Source organism: Phyllobates terribilis, unplaced genomic scaffold (assembly GCF_046119375.1).
Source record: "Phyllobates terribilis strain yellow unplaced genomic scaffold, ASM4611937v1 Scaffold_7__3_contigs__length_470593459, whole genome shotgun sequence".
Lineage (NCBI taxonomy): Eukaryota > Metazoa > Chordata > Amphibia > Anura > Dendrobatidae > Phyllobates > Phyllobates terribilis.
Window position 1 is genome coordinate 14,127,769 of NW_027362767.1, and position 10,646 is coordinate 14,138,414.

Here is a 10,646-nt window from a genome sequence, read left to right on the forward strand (position 1 = left end):
AATCTGCGGTAATAGCCTACCAACCCGAGGAACTGCCGCACTTCTTTTACACTGGAGGGACTTGGCCATTCCTTAATTGCGGTGATCTTATCAGGGTCGGGAGCCACTCCGTCAGCGCTCACCACGTGTCCCAGGTACTGCACCTTTGGTTTCAGGAGGTGACACTTGGAGGGTTTCACCTTTAGGCCGTAGCTTGCCAGAGCTTCGAACACTTCCGCCAGGTGTTTCAGGTGGTCCTCATACGTCTTGGAATATACGATGACATCGTCCAGGTACAACAAGACCGTCTCGAAGTTTCTGTGGCCCAGACAGCACTCCATTAATCGTTGGAAGGTTCCTGGTGCGTTGCAGAGTCCGAACGGCATGCAGGTAAACTCGCTAAGTCCCATCGGGGTGGTGAATGCGGTCTTCTCCCGGTCCGCCTCTGCTACAGGAACCTGCCAGTACCCACTAGTGAGATCCAAGGTAGAGAAGAAGTTAGCAGATCTTAAAGCAGCCAAAGACTCCTCTATCCTTGGTAAGGGGTACGCATCCTTGTGTGTGATACGGTTGATTTTCCGGTAATCTACACACATCCTCATGGTGTTGTCTTTCTTTTTGACTAAGACTAGTGGAGCTGCCCAGGGGCTACAGCTATCCCTGATCACCCCAGCCTCCTTCATGTCTCTAAGCATCCCCTTGGCGTGTTGGTAGTGTGCAGGGGGTACGGGTCGATACCTCTCTTTTATGGGAGGATGGTCTCCCGTGGGGATGTGGTGTTCTACCCCCTTGACTCGCCCGAAGTCTAACGGGTGTTTACTAAACACTCTCTCGTACTCTTGAACCACCCGATAGACTCCCTGTTTCTGGTGTGAGGGAGTGGAGTCAGTACCCAAATGTAGTTGCTGACACCAGTCCTCCATCGTTTTCTTAGAGCCGTTACCTTCCTCCGGGGAAGATGGAGGCAAGGGTTCTACGGACTGTATGGAATCTTGATTGATGGTATACAATTTGGCTAGCGTGGCATACCGGGGCAGGTACACTTCCCTCTTCCCGATATTTATTATGCGAACGGGCACCCTCCCATGGCGTACATTGACCACCCCCCGTGCTGTCAAAATGGTGGGCCTACTGTCTGAGTAAACTGGTTCTACCATTGCCTGGTAATCTCTACCTCTCAGACCAATAGCTGCCCGGCACCAAATCATCATTTCACTTTTTGGGGGCATGGCAATAGGGAAAGGGTCACACATTCGCACGCTACCAATCTCACCACCGGAGAGTTCTAGCTGTTGCCGTCGCATCAGTGCCCGGATCTCTTTCTGGAGCACTCGCTGCTGGCCGGAGCTGGCGTTCTTGGCAACCTGCTGTAAAAGGAAAATCACCTCTGCAAGACAATTTTCAATTACATTAGTTCCTAGAGTTATCTTTGGGTGACTCTCGTGTTTGTCAATGTCTACAATGATCAGTCCCTGTGCTGCCAATTCGACTCTACCGATTTTAATGGTCACCTCTTTAAATCCAATCTGTGGCACGGGCTGACCATTGCTGGCGATGATACTCAAGTCGTCGTCAGGGTAGCGGGTGATATCCGAGTCATTCCAGTACTGCTTGAAGAGCACGTACGGGATGGTGGTGACCTGTGACCCGGTGTCCAGCAGGGCACTCATAGGAATGCCATCCAGTACCACGGGTAAGACTGGACGTCCTCCCACATATTTGTCGCGCCAGTTCGATGGGCCTGGTGATCTTTTTCCTGGGGGTTGGCCCTCTACCCCAGGTTGTGCCAGTTTAAAGGACAGTACCTTGCCATATGTCCGGGTTGATTGCAGCGGCGGCAGATGGGTCGTCCGTCCTCGTTGTATCGGTCGCTGGGTCTTCCTCTGGCCGGTGGGGTCCTCCTTGGTCGACGCCACGGGATGTCCTCCGGTCCGGATGCCTGATGGTGCAGGTCTGGAGCCAGGTCATTGTTCAAAGCCTGCGCATCAGCTCCCACAGGCCCTGCCGACAAGGGCGCCGCCTCCTGGTGGTAAGTGGTAGTGGGGCGTCTGTGGGTCACAACGCCACCTGGTGCCGGTTCTCGAAGCACCCGGATGGCTCTGTCCTTGAACTGTGCAAATCCCAGATGAGGGTCCTGTAAGGCCATTGCACGCAACTGGGTTCGGTGGGCATTGCAATATAAACCCTCTATAAATTGTTCAGTCAACAGCCTGTCCTCGTCTCCCACGCCGTCAGGGTCGGTCTGCTTAATGGCTCTCAGGGCCTCTTGTAGGTTTAGGGCATAGTCCCTTATACTCTCATGTGCCCGCTGTTTGCACCCGTAGAATCTAAGCTTAATCTCGGCTGAGGTGCGGGTATCAAAGGTGTCCCTCAGCCGGGTTAGTATCCCTGCGACAGTCCTCCCCCCAGGTGGCCAGGACTTTACCTCCCTTTGGGCTGCCCCGGTTAATTGGGCCACCAGGATGCTCACTTTTTGCTCCTCTGTGAGGGGGTACACCTGGAAGAGGCTATCCAGCTTTTCTCTAAAGTCCTGCAGGGTATGTGACTCCCCTGAGTACTGGGGTAGCCAGGCTGCCCCCGGGATATAGGGCATGGTGAAAGGCATGACCGCCACAGCGGTGGCGCTGGCGGGGGTTGAAGCGGTGAAGCTCTCCTCCGTATCCGACATCCTTCTCCCCCCTAGTGGACCGTGGCCTACCTTGTGATGATCCTCTTCCGTAGGCCGCGGCTCCGTAGTGGATCGTCAGGGTTGAGGACCTTCCGTCGCGCTCCTGTGACGTCGGCGTCTGCTGGGCTCCTTCCAGGACCTTACGCAACGTCCGGACGTGAGGCGGGGCTTCAGTTCTCGCGCGCCTTCGGAGTCCACGCCCCTCTTCTTCCCGCGCGGCGTCCCCAAGATGGCGTCCAACGGCGGGAAAACTCCACGGATGGCGGGAAGAAGGCTGAAGATGGCGCCGGATGGCGGGAAAACTTCACGGATGGCGGGAAGAAAGCGGGAGATGGCGCCGGATGGCGGGAATCTTCACCACAGGTAAGTTTGAACAGTCTTTTTCAGGCACGCAGTACCCGGTGGTTGCGGGCACGAGATCCTGCCGACTACGCCAAAAGTTGACGCGCCCCTGGGCCTGTGTCGCGCTGCGTTGCGCACGCGGGAGCTTACCCGGAGCCGGATCTCTTGAGGGTTGTAGTCTCGTGGCGGTGATCCGGTCCGTGCCCAGGGAGTCAGACTAAGTGGCGCTGTATCAGCGGTAGATGTTGGACGACTACGCCACCCGTTGAGTACAGCTAAGGAGCTGCTGCTGCAGGGCAGACCGCTGAGGCCGGTGGTAGGATTGTGCAGCGTGATAGCATAACCCCCAACGGCCTCAGGGCAGCCGACGTGGACGATGGGGGTAGCAAGAACCACTCAGAGACGGTACGGTGTAGTTCAGGGTCTTTACTGGTGACAAAGATAGACCCTCCCGGAGTACTGGCTAGCGATTGGGGCCTGGTCAGTCCTTGAGCAGATGGGATCTCCCCTGGCCAGGCGGAGTTGTAGGCCTCCCAAACTGACTGTACTCTTCTGGCTACCTTGCTAGAGGCGGGTATAAGTATCCCACGTCCCTGAGTGTACCGTGTGGTGCTCACCCGTATGGCCGGTGACTCGGGGCCTTCTAGTAGCTTCCGCTCCACGACGGCGGTGCTGGTCCCACGCGTGTGACCGTGCCTTCGGGTTTCTGGGCCAGAGGACCTGCAATCCCCTGCCGGTCGGTTTCTGCTGCTGGATAGGAGTTAGTCCCCACAGCCTCGGACTCCGGGTCCGGTGAGAAATCTTCTCAGTCAGGGCGAGCTCTGCAGCTGCCAGCCCCTGACTCCTTGTTGCACTGCTCCTACAGAGCTCCTGTAGTTTCTTCCTATGCTGCTTCTCTTCTCTACCTCTTCTCTACTCACTAACCCTGCCTCAGCCCTAGGTTTATATAGGGGAAGTTCTTCCCCTCCCAGGACTGGGCAGGAGGTGTGGCATGCATAGGATCCCTGACCAAGAGACCTCCCACCTGCTCTCAGACGTAATAACTCTATCACTGTGGCAACCAGACCCCTGGGGTGTCACATGTGTACTGTGTGTGTTGCGCTGTGCGGGCGGAGCTGTATTTGCTGTGTGTGCGGCTCTGTGTGTGTGTACTGTGTGTGTTGCGCTGTGTGTGCGGTGCTGTGTGGGCTGCGGTGTGTGTGTGTTCTGCCTGTGTTGTGCTGTGTGGGTGCTGCTGTGTTGTGCTGTGTGTGTACTGTGTGTGTGTTGTGTTGTGCTGTGTGTGTGTGCTGTGTGGGCGGAGCTGTATTTGCTGTGTGTGTTGTGCTGTGTGTGTGTTCTGTGTGTGTGTGCTGTGTGGGCGGCGCTGTGTGTGTGTACTGTGTGTGTGCGGTGCTGTGTTTTGTGCTGTGTGGGCGGCGCTGTGTGTGTGTGTACTGTGTGTGTGGGCTGTGCTGTGTGTGTACTGTGTGGGCGGAGATGTATTTGCTGTGTGGGCGGCGCTGTGTGTATTGCGCTGTGTGTGTTGTGCTGTGTGTGCGGTGCTGTGTGTGTGTTGCTGTGTGGGCGACGCTGTGTGTGTGTGTTGTGTGGGCGGCGCTGTGTGTGTGTTCTGTCTGTGTCGTGCTGTGTGGGCGGTGCTGCGTGTGTGTGGGCGGTGCTCTGTGTGTACTGTGTGTGTGTGCTGTGTGAGCGGAGCTGTATTTGCTGTGTGTGCGGCGCTGTGTGTACTGTGTGTGTGTTCTGTGTGTGTTGCCCTGTGTGGGCGGTGCTGTGTGTGTGTTCTGTCTGTGTTGTGCTGTGTGGGCGGTGCTGTGTGTGTGTGTACTGTGTGTGTGTGCTGTGTGTGTACTGTGTGTGTGTGCTGTGTGGGCGGAGCTGTATTTGCTGTGTGGGCGGCGCTGTGTGTATTGCGCTGTGTGTGTTGTGCTGTGTGCTGTGTGGGCGGTGCTGTGTGTGTGGTGCTGTGTGGGCGGCGCTGTGTGTGTGTTCTGTCTGTGTTGTGCTGTGTGGGCGGTGCTGTGTGTGTGTGTACTGTGTGTGGGCGGTGCTGTGTGTTGTGCTGTGTGGGCGGAGCTGTATTTGCTGTGTCTGTGTTGTGCTGGGTGGGTGGTGCTGTGTGTGTGTACTGTGTGTGTGGGCGGTGCTGTGTTGTGCTGTGTGTGTATGCTGTGTGGGCGGAGCTGTATTAGCTGTGTGTGTGTTCTGTGTGTGTTGCGCTGTGTGGGCGGCGCTGTGTGTGTGTTCTGTCTGTGTTGTTCTGTGTGTGTGTGTACTGTGTGTGTGTACTGTGTGTGTGTGCTGTGTGTGTGTGCTGTGTGGGCGGAGCTGTATTTGCTGTGTGGGCGGCGCTGTGTGTATTGCGCTGTGCGTGCTGTGATGTGTGTGTGTTGCTGTGTGGGCGGCGCTGTGTGTTTGTGTGTGTTGTGCTGTGTGTGTGTTGTGTGGGCGGTGCTGTTTATGCTGTGTGGGCGGCGCTGTGTGTGTGTTGCTGTGTGGGCGGAGCTGTATTTGCTGTGTGTGTGTTCTGTGTGTGTTGCGCTGTGTGTGCGGTGCTGTGTGTGTGTTCTGCGTTGTGCTGTGTGGGCGGTGCTGTGCGTGTGTGTACTGTGTGTGTGGGCGGTGCTGTGTTGTGCTATGTGTGTACTGTGTGTGTGTGCTGTGTTGTGTGTGTGTGCTGTGTGGGCGGAGCTGTATTTGCTGTGTGGGCGGCGCTGTGTGTATTGCGCTGTGCGTGCTGTGTGGGTGTGTGTGTGTTCTGCCTGTGTTGTGCTGTGTGGGCGCTGCTGTGTTGTGCTGTGTGTGTACTGTGTGTGTGTGCCGTGTGTGTACTGTGTGTGTGTGCTGTGTGGGCGGAGCTGTATTTGCTGTGTGGGCGGCGCTGTGTGTATTGCGCTGTGTGTGTTCTGTGTGTGTGTGCTGTGTGGGCGGCGCTGTGTGTGTGTACTATGTGGGCGGCGCTGTGTGTGTGTGCTGTGTGGGCGGCGCTGTGTGTGTGTGCTGTGTGTGTTGTGCTGTGTGGGCGGCGCTGTGTGTGTGTGTACTGTGTGTGTGGGCTGTGCTGTGTGTGTACTGTGTGGGCGGAGATGTATTTGCTGTGTGGGCGGCGCTGTGTGTATTGCGCTGTGTGTGTTGTGCTGTGTGGGCGGCGCTGTGTGTGTGTGTTGTGTTTGTGTCGTGCTGTGTGTGTGTTCTGTCTGTGTTGTGCTATGTGGGCGGTGCTGTGTGTGTGTGTACTGTGTGTGTGTGGGCGGTGCTATGTGTGTACTGTGTGTGTGTGCTGTGTGGGCGGAGCTGTATTTGCTGTGTGGGCGGCGCTGTGTGTGTGTACTTGTGTGTGTGTTCTGTGTGTGTTGCGCTGTGTGGGCGGTGCTGTGTGTGTGTACTGTCTGTGTTGTGCTGTGTGGGCGGTGCTGTGTGTGTGTGTACTGTGTGTGTGTGCTGTGTTGTGTGTGTACTGTGTGGGCGGAGCTGTATTTGCTGTGTGGGCGGCGCTGTGTGTATTGCGCTGTGTGTGTTGTGCTGTGTGGGCGGTGCTGTGTGTTGTGCTGTGTGTGTGGTGCTATGTGGGCGGCGCTGTGTGTGTGTTCTGTCTGTGTTGTGCTGTGTGGGCGGTGCTGTGTGTGTGTGTGTACTGTGTGTGTGGGCGGTGCTGTGCTGTGTGTGTACTGTGTGTGGGCGGTGCTGTGCTGTGTGTGTACTGTGTGTGGGCGGTGCTGTGTGTTGTGCTGTGTGGGCGGAGCTGTATTTGCTGTGTGTGTGTACTGTGTGTGCTGTGTGGGCGGCGCTGTGTGTGTGTTCTGTCTGTGTTGTGCTGGGTGGGTGGTGCTGTGTGTGTGTGTACTGTGTGTGTGGGCGGTGCTGTGTGTGTGTGCTGTGTGGGCGGAGCTGTATTTTCTGTGTGTGTGTTCTGTGTGTGTTGCGCTGTGTGTGTTGCGCTGTGTGGGCGGCACTGTGTGTGTGTTCTGTCTGTGTTGTGCTGTGTGGGTGGTGCTGTGTGTGTGTACTGTGTGTGTGGGCGGTGCTGTGTGTGTCTGCTGTGTGGGCAGAGCTGTATTGGCTGGGTGTGTGTTCTGTGTGTGTTGCGCTGTGTGGGCGGTGCTGTGTGTGTACTGTGAGTGTGTGCTGTGTTGTGTGTGCTGTGTGGGCGGAGCTGTATTTGCTGTGTGGGCGGCGCTGTGTGTATTGCGCTGTGCGTGCGGTGCTGTGTGTGTGTTGCTGTGTGGGCGGCGCTGTGTGTGTGTTGTGCTGTGTGTGTGTTGTGTGGGCGGCGCTGTGTCTGTGTTGCTGTGTGGGCGGAGCTGTATTTGCTGTGTGTGTTGCGCTGTGTGTGCGGTGCTGTGTGTGTGTTCTGTCTGTGTTGTGCTGTGTGGGCGGTGCTGTGTGTGTGTGTACTATGTGTGTGGGCGGTGCTGTGTTGTGCTATGTGTGTACTGTGTGTGTGTGTGTGGCACCCTGAGGATTCGGCTGCTACAGGGGTATTACACCTCAAGCCAGAGGTGTGGTATTCCACTCCCGGGTAAGGATGGAGTGTGGAACTGAGCTCAGTAGGCTGCATGCACTACACACATCCCATTTCCGGGGGACAGACCAATGGTACTCCCACTAGAGAAATGTGCAGGTACGACAGTGTCTGTCCTTGGCTGGAGTGGGAGGGGGGTGGAACATCCCAGTAGTGTAGGGGCAGATAGGGGGAGCAGTCTGGGTAATGCTAGGAGCTCATTGGGTGCTGGTCACCTGAGCTCACACATAGAGGGAGTATATAAGGTGGGAACCATCTTAGATCAGGGTCAGTCTGTCAGTCTTTTTGCAGAGTCAGAGGAAGAGAGCAGAGGAGAAGAGCAGCTCCAAGGCCAAGAGAGAGAGAGGAGAAAGAAGGACCCAGAGGGGGAGAAGAGAGAACTCCAAGATCCCAAGATTAGATCAGAGGGTGAAGAGTTGGCACAAGGGTACCGGATCCCAAGCTGGTGGAGGGCCCTAATCCTTAGCCAGAGACCGGAGGTCGTGGGCAGGATCTGCCACGACCACCCACTAAATCCACCCGGAAGGCAAACCAAGAATAGGGTCAGGGAACCCAGAGACAAGGGTTTTACCAACAAGAGGCCCGAGGGAGCCGGACTTAGGTGGATCCCTGGTGGGGAAGGCCAGAGAGAAGGACAAGTCAGAAAGGGAGCTCAGGAACACGCTCCAGAATCACCTGGGGGTTGGCCGAGTCCAGGACCTGGTGGACGCAGCACGGCTCGGGTGGTCACTCAAGGCCGGAGTGACCAACACAAAAGCAGTAAGTAAAAACCCTGAACTGCACAGCCCGACTCTGAGTTTCATTACCATCCTCACTGCACCTCCACAACCACCATCCTCTGCAACTGACCCCCTGAGGCTATACCCCTCCCGTTGGGGGTTATACTACCTGAGCTGCACACACACCACCAGCCTCAGCGGACCCTGCTGCAGCGGCGGCCGTAGTGTCCGCAAATCAACGGGTGGCGTAGTCGACACTAAAGAACATCCAGTAACATCTGTAGGACTGCCACACACTGAGCTTGACACCCTGGGCACGGACCGGGTCACCGCCACTCGGAGACTACAACCCCCATCTGATCCGGCTCCGGGTATCCCCCAAACAACACTAGCCCAGGGGGCGCGTCAACTTTGGCGTAGTCGGCAGGATAACGTGCCCGCAACAACCGGGTACTGCGTGCCTGAAAAGAAGTTCACCGTTACCTTAAAAAGAAGTCTCCCGCCGGTTCCGGAGGGTCCCCGCCAACGGACCCCATCACAGGTCGTTTCCGGCCGGTTGTCCGCCATTTGCAGCTTTTTCCCGCCATCCATGGAGTTTCCCGCCACTGGGAGACGATTCCCGCCATTTCCAAAGATTTCCCGCCTTGGAAGAGCGGACGCCATTATGGGCGTGCCAGAGGGTGGCAAGAGGCCACCTCCCATCGTGGGCCAGGTCGAAGAATGGCGCCAAAAGCGGAAACCGCGCCCACCAACAGAGACTGTGATGCTGGAAGTGTCCATCAGCGTGAGAGAACTGCCCCTGGAACTGACAATCACAAAGTTGCCCCGGGACCACCCTCAATGTGGGCGGAGACAGAACGAGAGAGCAAAGATGGGTGTCGCCTGGAGCAGTCTGGAGAGAGCGCACCCGGAGACAAGAAGTCTGGAGAGGAGTCCAGAGAAAGCCTACCCGGAGATGGAGGGAGAGTCAGGCAGCACCGACCCAGTGGTCAGGAGCCTGCTACAAGCCACAACCCCACTAGGCCTAGTGGAGGTCCTGGCACAGCTCCCCCGAGACCGGGAGTGTGCACAGACTGCGCTGGAGAGCCTCGCACGGAGGATGGCCCGGGTACAGCGAGAGACGTTGGCGGAGTGGAGCCGAGAGATGGCCCAGCAGACCGAAACCCGTCAGCGGAGCACGCCACCCGAGACGAGGAGACAGACCGCCTCTGAGGATGGTGCAGGAGGACTGAAGGCCGGAGACGGCGCCGAGAAGGGAGCTGAACGGACGGAGGCAGGTAAAGGGGACGTCTCTACCCCGAGCCGGGAAACCGCGTGCCTGCCCCAGCTCCCCGTCGCAGAGCCCGAAGTTCCCCCTGCCGTGCCCGTCGCTGCATCGTCACCGCCGCCGACTAGGCCTCAACCGGAAACCGCGGCCGCGACCCCTGTGACGTCACACGCCTCGACCTCGAGCGTGGCCAAGCAGGAAATACCATCAGTCTGGTCGCAAGGCCTAGTACCCCCGGGCGCCGCAATTCCAACAGCGCCCCCTACCTCCGCGGAGCCACCGGCCTGGTCGCAGGGCCGAGTAACCCAGGGCGCCGCCGTTCTTACGGTGCCCTTTGCCTTTAGGGTGCCCCAAGCCTGGTCGCAAGGCCTGGTCAACCCGGGCGCCGCTACCATCAACGCGCTCTCAACATCTAGAGTGCCGCACCTGGGTGAAAATCTATTTGCCCAGCATACGTGCCCGGATGGGCAGCCCTTTGTATGGCCCCAGGAGTACATTCAGCTGGAACTCGAGAGAGCAAGGCCCATGTGCGAGCCCCTGATTCCGGCTCCGAAGCCTGTAAAGAGGACCTCGCCCCCGCTGGAGGAGGCACAGTTTGAGTGGGACCCCACCGGAGGAGACCTCATGGGGTTCACTCAGGAGACTCGGGCGGCCGCAGCGGAGCGTGCAGAGTGCTGCCGCCAGCAGCTCGAGGTCTTCGAGAAGGAGCGGAGAGAGAGGCGGGTCCGGGAACAGCAAGCACAGATAAGGAGCGCGGAGCAGAAGAGCCGGACCAGGAGGAACCCCCGTGCAGCTCATGGTCCCCGTACCACCGGGACTGTGATAAAATTCAACCTGCAGCATGGGTGGGGCTTCATTAGAGACCATCATACCCCCGGCGACGTCTTTGTGACCCGCAGAGACGTAGAAAGCCATCTGCCGGAGGGACACAGAGGTCGTGACCTGTATGTAGGGGACGAGGTCACCTTCACCCGGCACAAGTGTGCCAAAGGACCCTACGCCCTCCATGTGCATCGCCTGACGGAGGAGGAGCTGCGGTGTGAGGAGGAGCAAGAGGACCCGGACGGGTCTGAAACTGAAACCAACCAACAAGAAAGAGCAGGAGGACGCCGTCGTTGAAGTACGGTAGAGAGAGACTGTATAAAGTTG